Raw genomic sequence first — 12,895 nt, forward strand, 5'->3', positions numbered from 1 at the left:
GTTCAGCCTTTCCTTTATATAAATAAGTAAGCATACAAATTTATTCAACCTCTGTGTCAGAAACAGAGAAATTGACACATACGTGTTAGACATATAGAGAGATAAGTGCATAAATTGCTCAAGGGTATGTCATTTCATTGTCAAGGAACATCTCAAGATCTTTTTTGAAATACGTCAAAAAGCAAGGAAATATTACCTTCATTTCCTCTCGCGTTGTTTTTTAAAATTATAAATATTTATACATAGAAACATACGTAAGTTCGTACCTATACACATACACACCTCCATTCCAAATTCGCATAAACATATACATTCGCACATTCATACATAAATATTTAGATTTATAAATATATGAATACAAACACTCACACACCCTCTCTCTCACTTACACACATATATATTTATACATACATATATACATATACATATATACATATGTATGTATATATATATATATATATATATATATATATATATATATATTATATATATATATATATATATATATATATATACTTATCTATACACGCACACACACACATATATATAGTTGAAATTTACCGAAAAACAAAACACGAAGACAGGTGTATGATGGTGTGTGAGTGTGCAGATAATGGTGTGTGGTGTTGATGCTGGGAAGTGGTCTGTGCTAGATTGTGGAGTAGTGTGGAGTGGTTTGATGAGGTGCGGTGGTGTGGTGGTGTGCGGCTGTGAGGATGGGGTTTGGGGATATGTAGGTGGGCTGTGGGTGTGAGGGTGAGGTTGTGGGCTGGTCATCAAACAAGGAATGCTGCTCAAGGAGCTACCTTCCAAGTTTTATGATGTCATCAACCTCACATATGCAAACTTGGTCATAGCGTTGTCCAAGAGAAACTCCGCTTCGTGTCAATTCTGCTCTCTTCGTCAAGATTCCGGACAGCATACCCATGCATGGTCTTTTTTTGTATGCTGATTGCTTTCTACCCAGTTTTTCTCTGAGGTAAGAGAGCCCAATTATTTTGGCGCTGTTTGGGAGAGCATCAAGTAGAGAGTACTTTTTGAGGAGCCCACTGCCAAGCTTACTTCACCTTTCAGCACTGCATTAATATATTTATTTTTGCTGCTGTTTTTCAGCAGGTGTTGTCTAAGTGATACCACAACGGCATTCGAAGGCCGTCTGCACTGATCCCACGCCTCTACCACCTTCATTTCTTCTTAGGTAGAGCCTGTCAACATCATTGTTTCTGTAAAAGTACCAAGTTATTGTCAGGATTTTACAGGTTTTAATATAGAGTGGACTTCCTCTACACACCAATCAAGTATCCCAAATGTTGGAATCAGCAATGATACCGCAAATGAATTGTGGGATATTGTTTTGTTATAAGGGGGAAGTTCCGACTGCCATATTTTGCTAAGTCTTGCGTAATATTCTCGGGATACTCTATCTTTATTCACAGTGTCTTCATATGATACATTTTCGTCTATGCGTAGGTACTTGTAACATTCTTTGTGTGGAATGGGAGAGATAGAGAAACCGAGTTGATGCACATGTTTGAGGGGTGTGAGACAGACTTTCCTTTTATAACCAAATATGAGCATTTCTTTTGGCCAAATTCCATACCTACGTATATCAGCTGAAAATGTTATTAATTCCAATTGTTTTTTGGCATTGTTAACACTTTTATCATAAATCTTCCGGTCGTCTACAAAGAAATTGAATTATATTGATATTTCTATCAGTTGAAGATCCTAGCATGTAATTTTTGTTTTCTGCAGTAGGAATGATAATGGATTCAGTGCCAAAAGGAAAAGATGTACAGAAGGCCTCCCTAAAATATTCCCTTTGAAATGCCTAGAGTATCTGAAACAATTAATCTGATCTCAGTTGGAAGGGTGAGAACTGTTGTCCATGTCTTTGTGGGTCACTCTATAGCAGCAATTAAGGTAGTAGGTACTTTTGCCAGATGTAGGCATTTCAACGGCCATGAATGAGGGATAGAGTCGAATGCCTTCTTATAATCAAGCCATACTGTCACAAGGTTTCGACGCCGTTTTCTTACTTCAGTCAGTACAGCTTTGTTTATTAAAAGTTGTTCTGCACATCCCCACACTCCTTTATTCCACCAACCAGTTCATCAGTCACAATGTTGTTCGACTCACAACGGTTCTGCTGGAATTGGTTGGGGCAACTTGTGTACGATTTGTACATCATGTTTAGGCAAGCAACGGGCCTGTAGTTTCCTGCCATTTAGGTGATTTCCTTTTTGGCAAGAAGATTTGTCCTTGATGTAGCAAGCCACTTTGGTATATCAGTCTCACCTTTCATAGTCCTCTTGAACATACATATCAACTGGTTTCTATAAAATGTAAGATTCTTGTACCAATATCCAACTATTAGGTCCCTTCCAGGTGCCTTCTCATTCTGCAGTTTGCCTACTGCTATAACGAAGGTTTTTGCATCATTTTTGTTTTTACCGCTAGTGTTGGTACAATATTCTCTCTCAATTGTATTTAATCATGATGCATTCAGGTTGCGATCCCTCTTTTCATTCCAAATTTTTGACCAGAATGACTATAGATCTTTTTCAGATGTAGCTTTCGTAATGGTAATATTTTCCTTCCCCATCTCTATGTATAATACTTATGGGCTAGAAGTAAACTTGTGATCGATACTAGCTCGTTCATAAATTAGCGAAGTTTCTCGCTCATGTTTTAAAGTGATTAGCTTTCCCTCAAGAGCTCGGTGTGAAGTGTTGCCATAAAGTTTCGCTAATTTTGGTTTAAGGTAGAGTCGGTGAGGTGTAAACTCATTTTTCTCCTTACATTTTATTGTTGTAGTTAACCATCTTAAATGGCGGCGCACGCTGCTGATGCTTTCTTCATGGTTTGTTTTCCATCTAGGCTATTTCCGTTTAGTAATTTCGTTACTTTGTTCACAATAGACTTTTCCTAGGTGTTCTTTAAATTTAATAGCGGCTGTGTATATAAGAGTATTTATATTCCAGTAATTAACATCACATGATTCCATGTGCTCTCCAGCAACATTGTTGATAACCTTAAACTTTAGATCGGTCGGGTTGTTTCTCACTCTTGTTGCTCAGCGAAAGCTTCGAGAAAGTAACAAAATGTTTTCACAATTGTAATTTTAAAATGATTTTGAGTTGGATGTATTCCAGACTTCGCTACTGAGTTAGCTAAATTTGGAAAAATATTCGAATTTAGCGATGGCGGGAGCAGTGGTTTATTTACAATATTTTTTTATGCCGCTTCTCGCAGACTTTGGCCCATTCTCGCTGTTTTGGTAAGATCGAGGATCAGATGATTTGTTTTTACAATAGATGCTTGGTGTCGGAGCTGTTTCGCCGTCAAGATATTCAAGTTGGGAGGAACTAGCTCCCTTTATTGTTTTAGCTGCTTCATGTATGTATGTATGTATGTATGTATGTATGTATGTAGTATGTATGTATGTATGTATGTATGTATGTATGTATGTATGTATGTATGTATGTACGTATGCATGCATATATGTATGTATATATGTATGTATGTATGTAAGTATGTGTGTATGTATGTATGGATGTATGTATGTATGTATGTATGTATGTATGTATGTATGTATATGTGCAGTTTTGTATATTTTATGCATACATTCTCACGCATATTGTTACACATCTAAATGATAAACTTCTGGAAGGTTTTGCCGAATTTTACAGTTCCAGTGAACAAAATTTTATTTGAACAAACAGAAAAACAGAAGTCGACATATGTGTCTATTTATCTTGTGTTATTTGTATTTAGAAGAAAGTTAAAAAGGCGTTTCGATTTTCGATCGCTTGGTGCATGGCACATTGGCATTGATCTCTCAATTCGATAATGAACTTTCAAGAAACTATCCGGAACAGAATTACATTTGTAACTTTCTTCCGATTAAAGACGGTATACACACACACACACACACACACACACACACACATATATATATATATATATATTATATATATATATTATATATATATATATATATATATGCATGTTGGTGTGTGTGCGTGACTGTGTGTGTGTGTAACTATCTTTTCGATTCCAATTTCCAATGAATACCTGACTACGTAGTTCAATGAAACCAAAATTCGTATAAAAAGACCGACATTCTTTATTGAATATTGATTACTCCCCTATTGTTAAGAACTTAAAATCAATCCCCAAATACTTCGCGTATATATGGACACACACACACATACATATGTATGTGTGGGCGTGTCATACATATATATGTACATACATATAAACAGATACTTATATGTAAGTGTAATTATGCATACATGTATATTGGTGAGTGATTTTCTATTTGTTTACCGAGATAGATCTTCGATAGTTTGTCATTTATTATCGTACAAAATACTAAATATTGATTATATTCCAATTAGAACTAGAAGTACTGTGTTCAGCCGATTGATTTTTGGCGAATGTTCCACTGCAGTTAACACTTTACTGCATTAGATTGGTAGGTTTTTCTGAACTCTTAGTACTTTCAATTCTACAGTCTATATATGCCTGCAAACTTGTTCTTTATTCGAAGTTTATAATCATTTACTCATTTGATTATACTAATGAAAGCCGGCGCAATACGTTGAATATATTTCAAAAAACTTGAAAATTGCGGCAAAATATTAGTATATCTGAACAAACAGTTATTATATTCGAGCTAATTTCATAAACCTGGGCTATATATTTTGATATCTGAAGCTATCATGAATATGTGCTTGGCTTTTGTAGTTGATATTACCTTATAAAAGAGTCTGTTGGCAAATAGTCTGGTTCTCTTGTAAGACAAGTGTTAGTTTATAAACCAAATAAGAGAAAGCTTCACAACATGGCTGATTTTCGATAGGAAATTCTGTCGACAGCACCTGCAGTCGAACTTTTGTATAATGTATTCAACTGCGACCATTCTACATACGGCATTCGCGTGTTTGTGTGCGCGTGTATGTGTGATAACAGAAGTGGAGCTTCAAACTCGGAAATTATTTCATGGAATCCATCCAACAAAAACGGATCGATTCAATGACGGAATATCTTGATATATGTGAAAATCCTCAAATATCCAAAGAGTTTTCATAAACATTAACATATAGACATGTCTCCTGGGCGAAATTACAGCAACATTCGTCCTAAACCAGGACTGCCATGTTATGTTGGAAAAAAATCTTTACTCTAAAATGATGTTGCTGAATATCTTTCGTTTTGAGATTTAAAAATAGTAATTTTCAAATATATTACAAATTGTCTTAAATGTTAAACTCTAAATATTTATTGCTACAAAGTAAACAATATATTCTACAAATAATATAGTGTTTAATAAATCACATACTGATTATTTCCCTTTGAAGTTCTTATTGACTGAATTGCCTTCCCTGCAAACACTGTATTTAAAATTAATACTCATGAAGTGACATTCCGTTTTTACCAAAATAAGTTAGAAACAGCTTTAGCCATATATATCTGCAAGTGTCAATAACAGTTTTAGTGCGGTAGGAATTTTCCCGTGACATATTTCCATACTAATTTAAACTTACAATTTTTGCCTAGGTCTCTTGGTACACACACACATACCTATCCCATGATCTGGCCAAATATTTTAAATTTTAAACTATCTGTTTCCCTTAAAAAATTCTCTATTCTCTCAACAAAATTGTGTGGTGAGACCATATTTTTTTACTTTCATGGTCTCCGGTCTCTGTAGAATCGTAACGTATTAAATATGGATCAATAATATGCTTGAACACTAAATCGCAGATATTTAACAAACAACTTCCAGATGCTAGTCCTACCGGTGGAAAACTTCATGTATATGTACGTACGTACATAGTAAATCCAAAACAAAAACGAAGAACAAACACAAGAAAAATACAACAACGCGTGGACGTGGTACATGCAATGTATTTGCAGACGCTGCACAGGGAAGGAAAGAAAGGTAGCTTTTAAGTTTGAGCAAAGCTCTTCGTCAGAAACAGGAGACGGAGGAAAGACCAAGAGAAAAGAAAACGGATGAAAAAGAAAAAACGTCAACGATCCACATGTGAGACGATCTAAGGTCTATTTTTCAGCATATTCACATATAAAATTTCTTTTGCCATATTTATAATATATATGTATTATATATATATTATTTATATATATATATATATATATATATATATATATATATATATAAACTTTATTTATTTATATATATATGTATATATATATATATATATATATATATATATATATGTGTGTGTGTGTGTGTGTGTGTGTGTGGTGCGCGTACGCGTGAATGTGTGTGCTTATGTGCGTGTGTGTATGAATGTGTACGGTGTGTGTGTATATATATATATATACACACATACATATATATCTATATATATATATATATTAATATAGATATATTATATGATGGAAAAATTGGTTAGTACATCATTTAAATATTAAATGAATATTCACACGACCGTTAGTCATACCATGAATATGTGAGTAAAAGGAAAATAGGTAAATAAATTTCATGTGATTATTTGCGAATTTTCTGACCAAAGAATTGTAATAGACGGGAAAACGAAATCATTTGTAGGTCTTCATGGCTTCGGCATTCAACACAATGTTTTAATAAGCCATATGTACAAATGCAAAATCACACAGGGACATACACAGACACGCGCGCGCGCACACACATGTACATACACACATATGTAAAAAATAAAAAAGGTATGTGAGTATGTATGTTTGAATGTATGCATTTATATATGAATGCTTGTATATAAAAATTCTATGAATTAGTAGGATGACAGATCAATCTGGGTCTCCTCTATCAAAATACATGAACTGGTGGGACCATATAGCCAGGAACGTTTTTAAACAGCCACCTGAGGAGGCGCATGCTCCAATTGGGATGTACTATAAGAACTGCAAAACATCTCACCTACGAACTACACGAAAATGCGTGGAAACAATTGTAGGGAATTTTTAATAAAGAATTTCGTTAACTGCATTTTGTGTCGTTTATGTATGTATGTATTCATGTATGCGTATGTATGTATGTATGATTGTACGTATGTATGTATTTATACATAATATATATATATGTGTGTGTGTTTGTGTGCGTCCGTATGTGTGTGTGCGTGTGTGTATGTGTGTATGTATGTATGTTTATTATCATAGGAATATCTATGCAAAACATTTGTGCATATACCTGTTATATGTTAAGTTGCTTACAAGAAAATTATGCTGCAATGATTTTGTATTCATTTCTTATTTTCAAAGTCTAAATTGCTGCTTATGTTCCATGTAGTGGCCTGTCTGTCTGTCTGTGTGTGTGTGTCTGTCTATCTGTCTATCTATTTTTAGTGAGTCAGTTTCTAGCATGTGCATGTGTAAGTGTGAGCTTGTATGCATTTGTCCGTATCAAAGCGCTGTTAAAACGCTTTCAGGTGATGATCTGATGACGCACACAAGACATGAAGACCTCTCCTGACAACACTGGAATCCTGTTGAGTGGTAAATCATGACGCTGAATCGAAGAAACTTTTGATGTGTTCCGACTGTGAGAGAATCATGGATATGCATATTTCGATCTTGCTGGAGGGTCTCAACCAACTGCTTTTCTCTTGGGCCCTTCACCAAGGTCGGAGTGTGCATGTTACAATATCCTGGTAGAATTACCCAATGGAAGAACTCCAGTTTATTTACAACATGGTAAACCAAAGGAAACGAATATATTTATTGAACGCACACACACATAGACACACGCACACAGCACACATGCGCGCGCGCAGACACACATCGATATATACAAATATTCATATATATCTTTCTAATGTACCAGCATGCATAAGTTTACACTTATATGCCATGTCTATTTACATATCCATACGCATATACATACACACACACATACACACATATAGATAGGAGAGTGTATGTATATATATATATATATATTATATATATATATATATATATATATATATCAATAATACAGTTTAATTGGGTTTCCGTGCTACATCAAATTTCGCAGGGCCCCTAAACAACATATATACATACATATATATATATTATATATATGTGTGTGTGTGTGTGTGTGTGTGTTGTGTGTGTGGTATGTATGTATGTGTGTATGCATGTATATGTTTGCGTGACTGTGTTTTCCCCCAACCATCGTTTGAAAACCCAAGTTGGTGTGTTTAAGTCCGTTTAAGTTGTATGTAAAGGAATCCCTTATAGAGTTACTGAGGTGATCCATTTTTGCAACCATAGATTTTCCTACACCTTTTTGAAAGTATATAGAGATAAAAATATATGTAATAAAATTGTTTAGCGTTACGGGGAATTGAAACCGATGAGGTTAAATTTCTGTTAGCTACAGCCAGCTGAGTGTTTAGCAATTGTTTTTTTTTTTCCTGTAGGTAATTTGGACTAGTCCGCTAATGGGTTCTTCTTAAATTATATAAGCTTTTCATTAAGATGTATAAGCTTTTCATAAAAATGTTCGTCTGTGCATGTTTTTTGCTTATTCTGATATGGTGTGTGGGGTCATCGCCGTGATGCACTTTAGTGTAGAGATGAACTACGATGGTGAACTCCCGAAATGGCTATAGATATATGTGAATGTTAAATTTGACCGGAGATATCTGTTTATTGTGAACTTTGAACGTACTTGTGTGAGAGGAGTAAAACACTGTTTTCAAGATGTACGTGAATTTAAGCTGTGGATGTCTGCTTACTTATGAACTCTGGACGTACCTGTTTGAGGCAAGTAAGTTTATTTTTTTAATAAGATAAAAAAAAAATTCAATCGTCAGATAAAATCTTTTTAGTCGGTGGACACTTATTTTATATTATCTTTATTTCATATTTGTCCTTTAGGCTTTTGATAGTTTTGAATTTTTTGTCGTTATATGTAACTTTTGATAAGCCGTTCTATTTGTATTGTGTTAGTATATGTATGTATGTATATATATATGTGGAGGCGCAATGGCACGGTGGTTAGGGGCATCGGATTCGCGGTCGTAGGATCGCGGTTTCGATTCCTAGGCCGGGCGTTGTGAGTGTTTATTGACCGAAACACCTTAAAGCTCCACGAGGCTCCGGCAGGGAGTGGTGATCGCTGCTGTACTCTTTCACCACTCTTTCGTCTGTTGGCCTGCTCGCTTAGCCAGTGGAGTGGCGTCATTCGAAGGCTAAAATAATGCGAACGCATTGTGACCAGCGATGTGTAACAACATCTGATGGTCTGGTCGGTCACGTGATATATATATATATATATATATATTTACAATCAGGGCGGCGAGCTGGCAGACACGTTAGCTCGCCGGTCGAAATGCTTAGCGGTATTTCGTCTGCCGTTACGTTGTGGGTTCAAATTCCGCCGAGATCGACTTTGCCTTTCATCCTTTCGGGGTCGATAAATTAAGTACCAGTTACGCACTGGGGTCGGGTCGATATAATCGACTTAATACTTATGTCTGTCCCCTCTATGTTTAGCCCCTTGTGGGTAATAAAGAAATAGGTAGTTCGTCTGCCACTACGTTCTGAGTTCTAATTCCGCCGAGGTCGACTTTGCCTTTCATCCTTTCGATAAAGAAAGTACCAGTTTCGCACTGGGGTCGATATAATCGACTTCATGCATTTGTCTGTCCTTGTTTTTCCCCTCTATGTTTAGCCCCTTGTGGGCAATAAAGAAATATATATATATATATATTTACATTCTGTGATCTTATGTATACATATTAAATTTTATGTGCTTGTAGACCCAAAATTAAAAGTTTGTTCTATATAACTAATTTTCGTCTCATTTACATTTGAGCACTTCCTTTGCAGTCCTATAAACCTTTTGCTTGTATAATAAGAGACAAATATTATTCTAGTTGTGTGTGTGTATGTATACAGACATATATCTATATACATGTATACTCTTTTACTCTTTTACTTGTTTCAGTCATTTGACTGCGGCCATGCTGGAGCACCGCCTTTAGTCGAGCAACTCGACCCCGGGACTTATTCTTTTTGTAAGCCCAGTACTTATTCTATCGGTCTCTTTTTGCCGAACCGCTAAATGATGGCGACGTAAACCCACCAGCATCGGTTGTCAAGCAATGCTAGGGGAACAAACACAGACACACAAACACACATACATACATATATATATATATATATATACATACATACGACAGGCTTCTTTCAGTTTCTGTCTACCAAATCCACTCACAAGGCATTGGTCGGCCCGGGGCTATAGCAGAAGACACTTGCCCAAGATGCCACGCAGTGGGACTGAACCCGGAACCATGTGGTTGGTTAGCAAGCTACTTACCACACAGCCACTCCTGCGCCATATATATTTGTATATTTATGCCATTTACATGTGTAAATCTATATACATACATGTATTTATATATACACAGTTTTAACATATGTCTGTGTGTAAACGCATATATCTGGTGATGGAGGCCCGAGTTCTTCAGTATTGATATACTTCTATTACTGGTCGCATGTTCTGGTGAACTACACCTGCCAAGGCTGTTATGAAGTAACACTTAGTCTCCTGAAACTGTTATTGCACATGTAGTTACAAACCTTTTCTTTATTTTTCTGTCTTTGTATTGTGTAAATTTGCTCTGATGATAGATAAATATAAATTTATTTATACTTGAATATCCATCGTCTGAAAATTTCTAGCCATTAAGTTCTATTTATTTACAAGTTTATATGTTTAGATAATTTGTATATCAAACCAAAGCAGATTTATTTTTATCTTATCATCGTCTCCATAGCTGATGCTCTGGATTCCTCTTATAGTCACGCTGTACCCCGTAGGCTTGGACCTTGGAGCGCTACTGTTTTATATATTGAAAAATCTTTGGATCTCATCTGTTGAATCTATACACGCACATAAGCATTCCTTCGTTTTGCCTGTGTGACATAGACAAGAACAAGCATGCACCCACGCACACACAACTCTTTAGCTTTCTTCTACTCCTCCCATTTTAGCAGCTGTCACGGAGGTCACGAAGATATCCGAAGGGAATTGTCAAGTTGTCACGGAACCAACCGAGGTTTTGTTATGATTTCACCGAGTCAAAACGAAGGAATACCCGCCCGCACATGTATAATACATATATATACATATATTAAAAGAATATTTATATATAGATAAATTTATATATACGTGTACAGGTGAGAAGACAAAGGAAACAATCAACATATACAAGGTGTCCCAGAATTAATTATCTATTTCATTGAAATCAGGCAAATTTTTTTAAAAAGCTGACAATTTTGTTTTTTATTTTGTTAGCAATTCAAATAGATTTATAAATCTTACGTCAAGGCGATGTTCAAAATTTTCAACATGTGCTCCATCTGTATCACTGCAAATTTCAAATCTATCCTTAGCGATGTGAGACACATTTGAAACATTTCAGCAGTTGTCTCCATCTTCCGCATTGATAACTGATGCATTGTTGAAGTTCAACTAAACTATTGCTCCATCGAGGTTTGAGATAATAATTTCAGCCTAAGTGAAAAAAAAAAAAAGAAAAATATAAAAATTAAAAGCTGTCGTGCACAACGAATTGATATAAATCAAGAATGAAAAAATAAAATTACCAAAAACAAAAATATACAAATTATAAAATTATGATTAAATTCTAGAATTTATAAACTTTTAAAGCACTAAATAATAATATCTGAAAATCGAATTTTCAAGGAAATTGTGCGATTTCACAGAAATAGATATTTAATTCTGGGACACCCTGTATAGTAAGTGTTACAAATATTATTATTTCAAGTAATTTGATCTGGCCCCATGTGAATTAAAGTTTCCTAGGTTTCTGACTGATTTCTTAACCAGCTTTTTAACTGATGAACAAATTTTGTGAGCACAACGAGCTATGTTTCTGTAAACTTTACGTCGTTTGTCGCTGAATCTAATTGTTATTTATACACATATATACAATCATTTGCTTTTATTTGTAGAGGCAAAACAAGAATATGGTTCGTGATAAATTTTAAGAGAGCAGATGCAAACAATTCTATATATAGGCATACACATGCATAAATATTTACATACACACACACATACAAAGGTTTCGAAGCTTGTGTGTGTATATTTATGTGTGTACTATTGCATATTTTACATATATACCAATTCATTTAACACGTGCATACATATATTGTATATATATATATAATATTATATATATATAATACAAATAAGAAATGGGGAAACAAATTTATTTTGTTCAAATTTCGGATATATATATATATATATATATATATATATATATATATTAATATACCTATCTGTATGTATGTATGCATACATACGTACACACACGCACACATATACATCTAAATAGAGGTTAAATTGGCCTCATTAAGGGATAAAAATATGCAATGAATCACTGATTAATTTTTTTATTATGAATAGTAATATTCCTAAAATAATAGGCTGAGATATAAATCTTGGCTTATAAATATTCAAACTAAAATTCAGGAAATGGAGATGTAACATTTTTATAATTTATTAACTGCAAAAATTCTGTTAGGTTCCTAGATATTATGTTTCTAAGTAATCTCAACAGTCTGTTGAGATAATTTGGAAACACAAACATCTAATAACCTAATTGACTAAAGTCGCTGATGACAGTTGTCGTCCCTTCTTATTGGTAGCACTATTATTATTTTTCACTTTAGATTCTTCTTTAGTGTGAGCTGCATCACTTATGTTGTTGTTTGTCTTTCTTTTCCAGTTCTCTTGTGACATCTTCTACCTCCCATTCTATCATTCACTTATCCCAATAGCATTAGCTTGATCAACTAATCTCTACTCAGTCACTTTAAACATTTACTTTTTTAACTGAATACCGCCGATAGACATGTGTTGATGGTT

General features: G+C 34.6%; 1 long non-coding RNA gene across 1 annotated transcript in view; it reads left to right on the top strand.

The window, feature by feature from the left end:
* The window catches only part of LOC118762448, a 231,477-nt gene extending 220,637 nt beyond the window's left edge, over window positions 1-10,840 (top strand). The window contains exon 4 of the long non-coding RNA XR_004998201.1: window positions 10,779-10,840. This is a non-coding gene — a long non-coding RNA (uncharacterized LOC118762448). The remainder of the gene's footprint in view (window positions 1-10,778) is intronic.
* The last annotated feature ends 2,055 nt before the right edge of the window (window positions 10,841-12,895 follow it).

The sequence above is a fragment of the Octopus sinensis genome, linkage group LG3 (genome assembly GCF_006345805.1).
Source record: "Octopus sinensis linkage group LG3, ASM634580v1, whole genome shotgun sequence".
In the NCBI taxonomy this organism is placed as follows: Eukaryota; Metazoa; Mollusca; class Cephalopoda; order Octopoda; family Octopodidae; genus Octopus; species Octopus sinensis.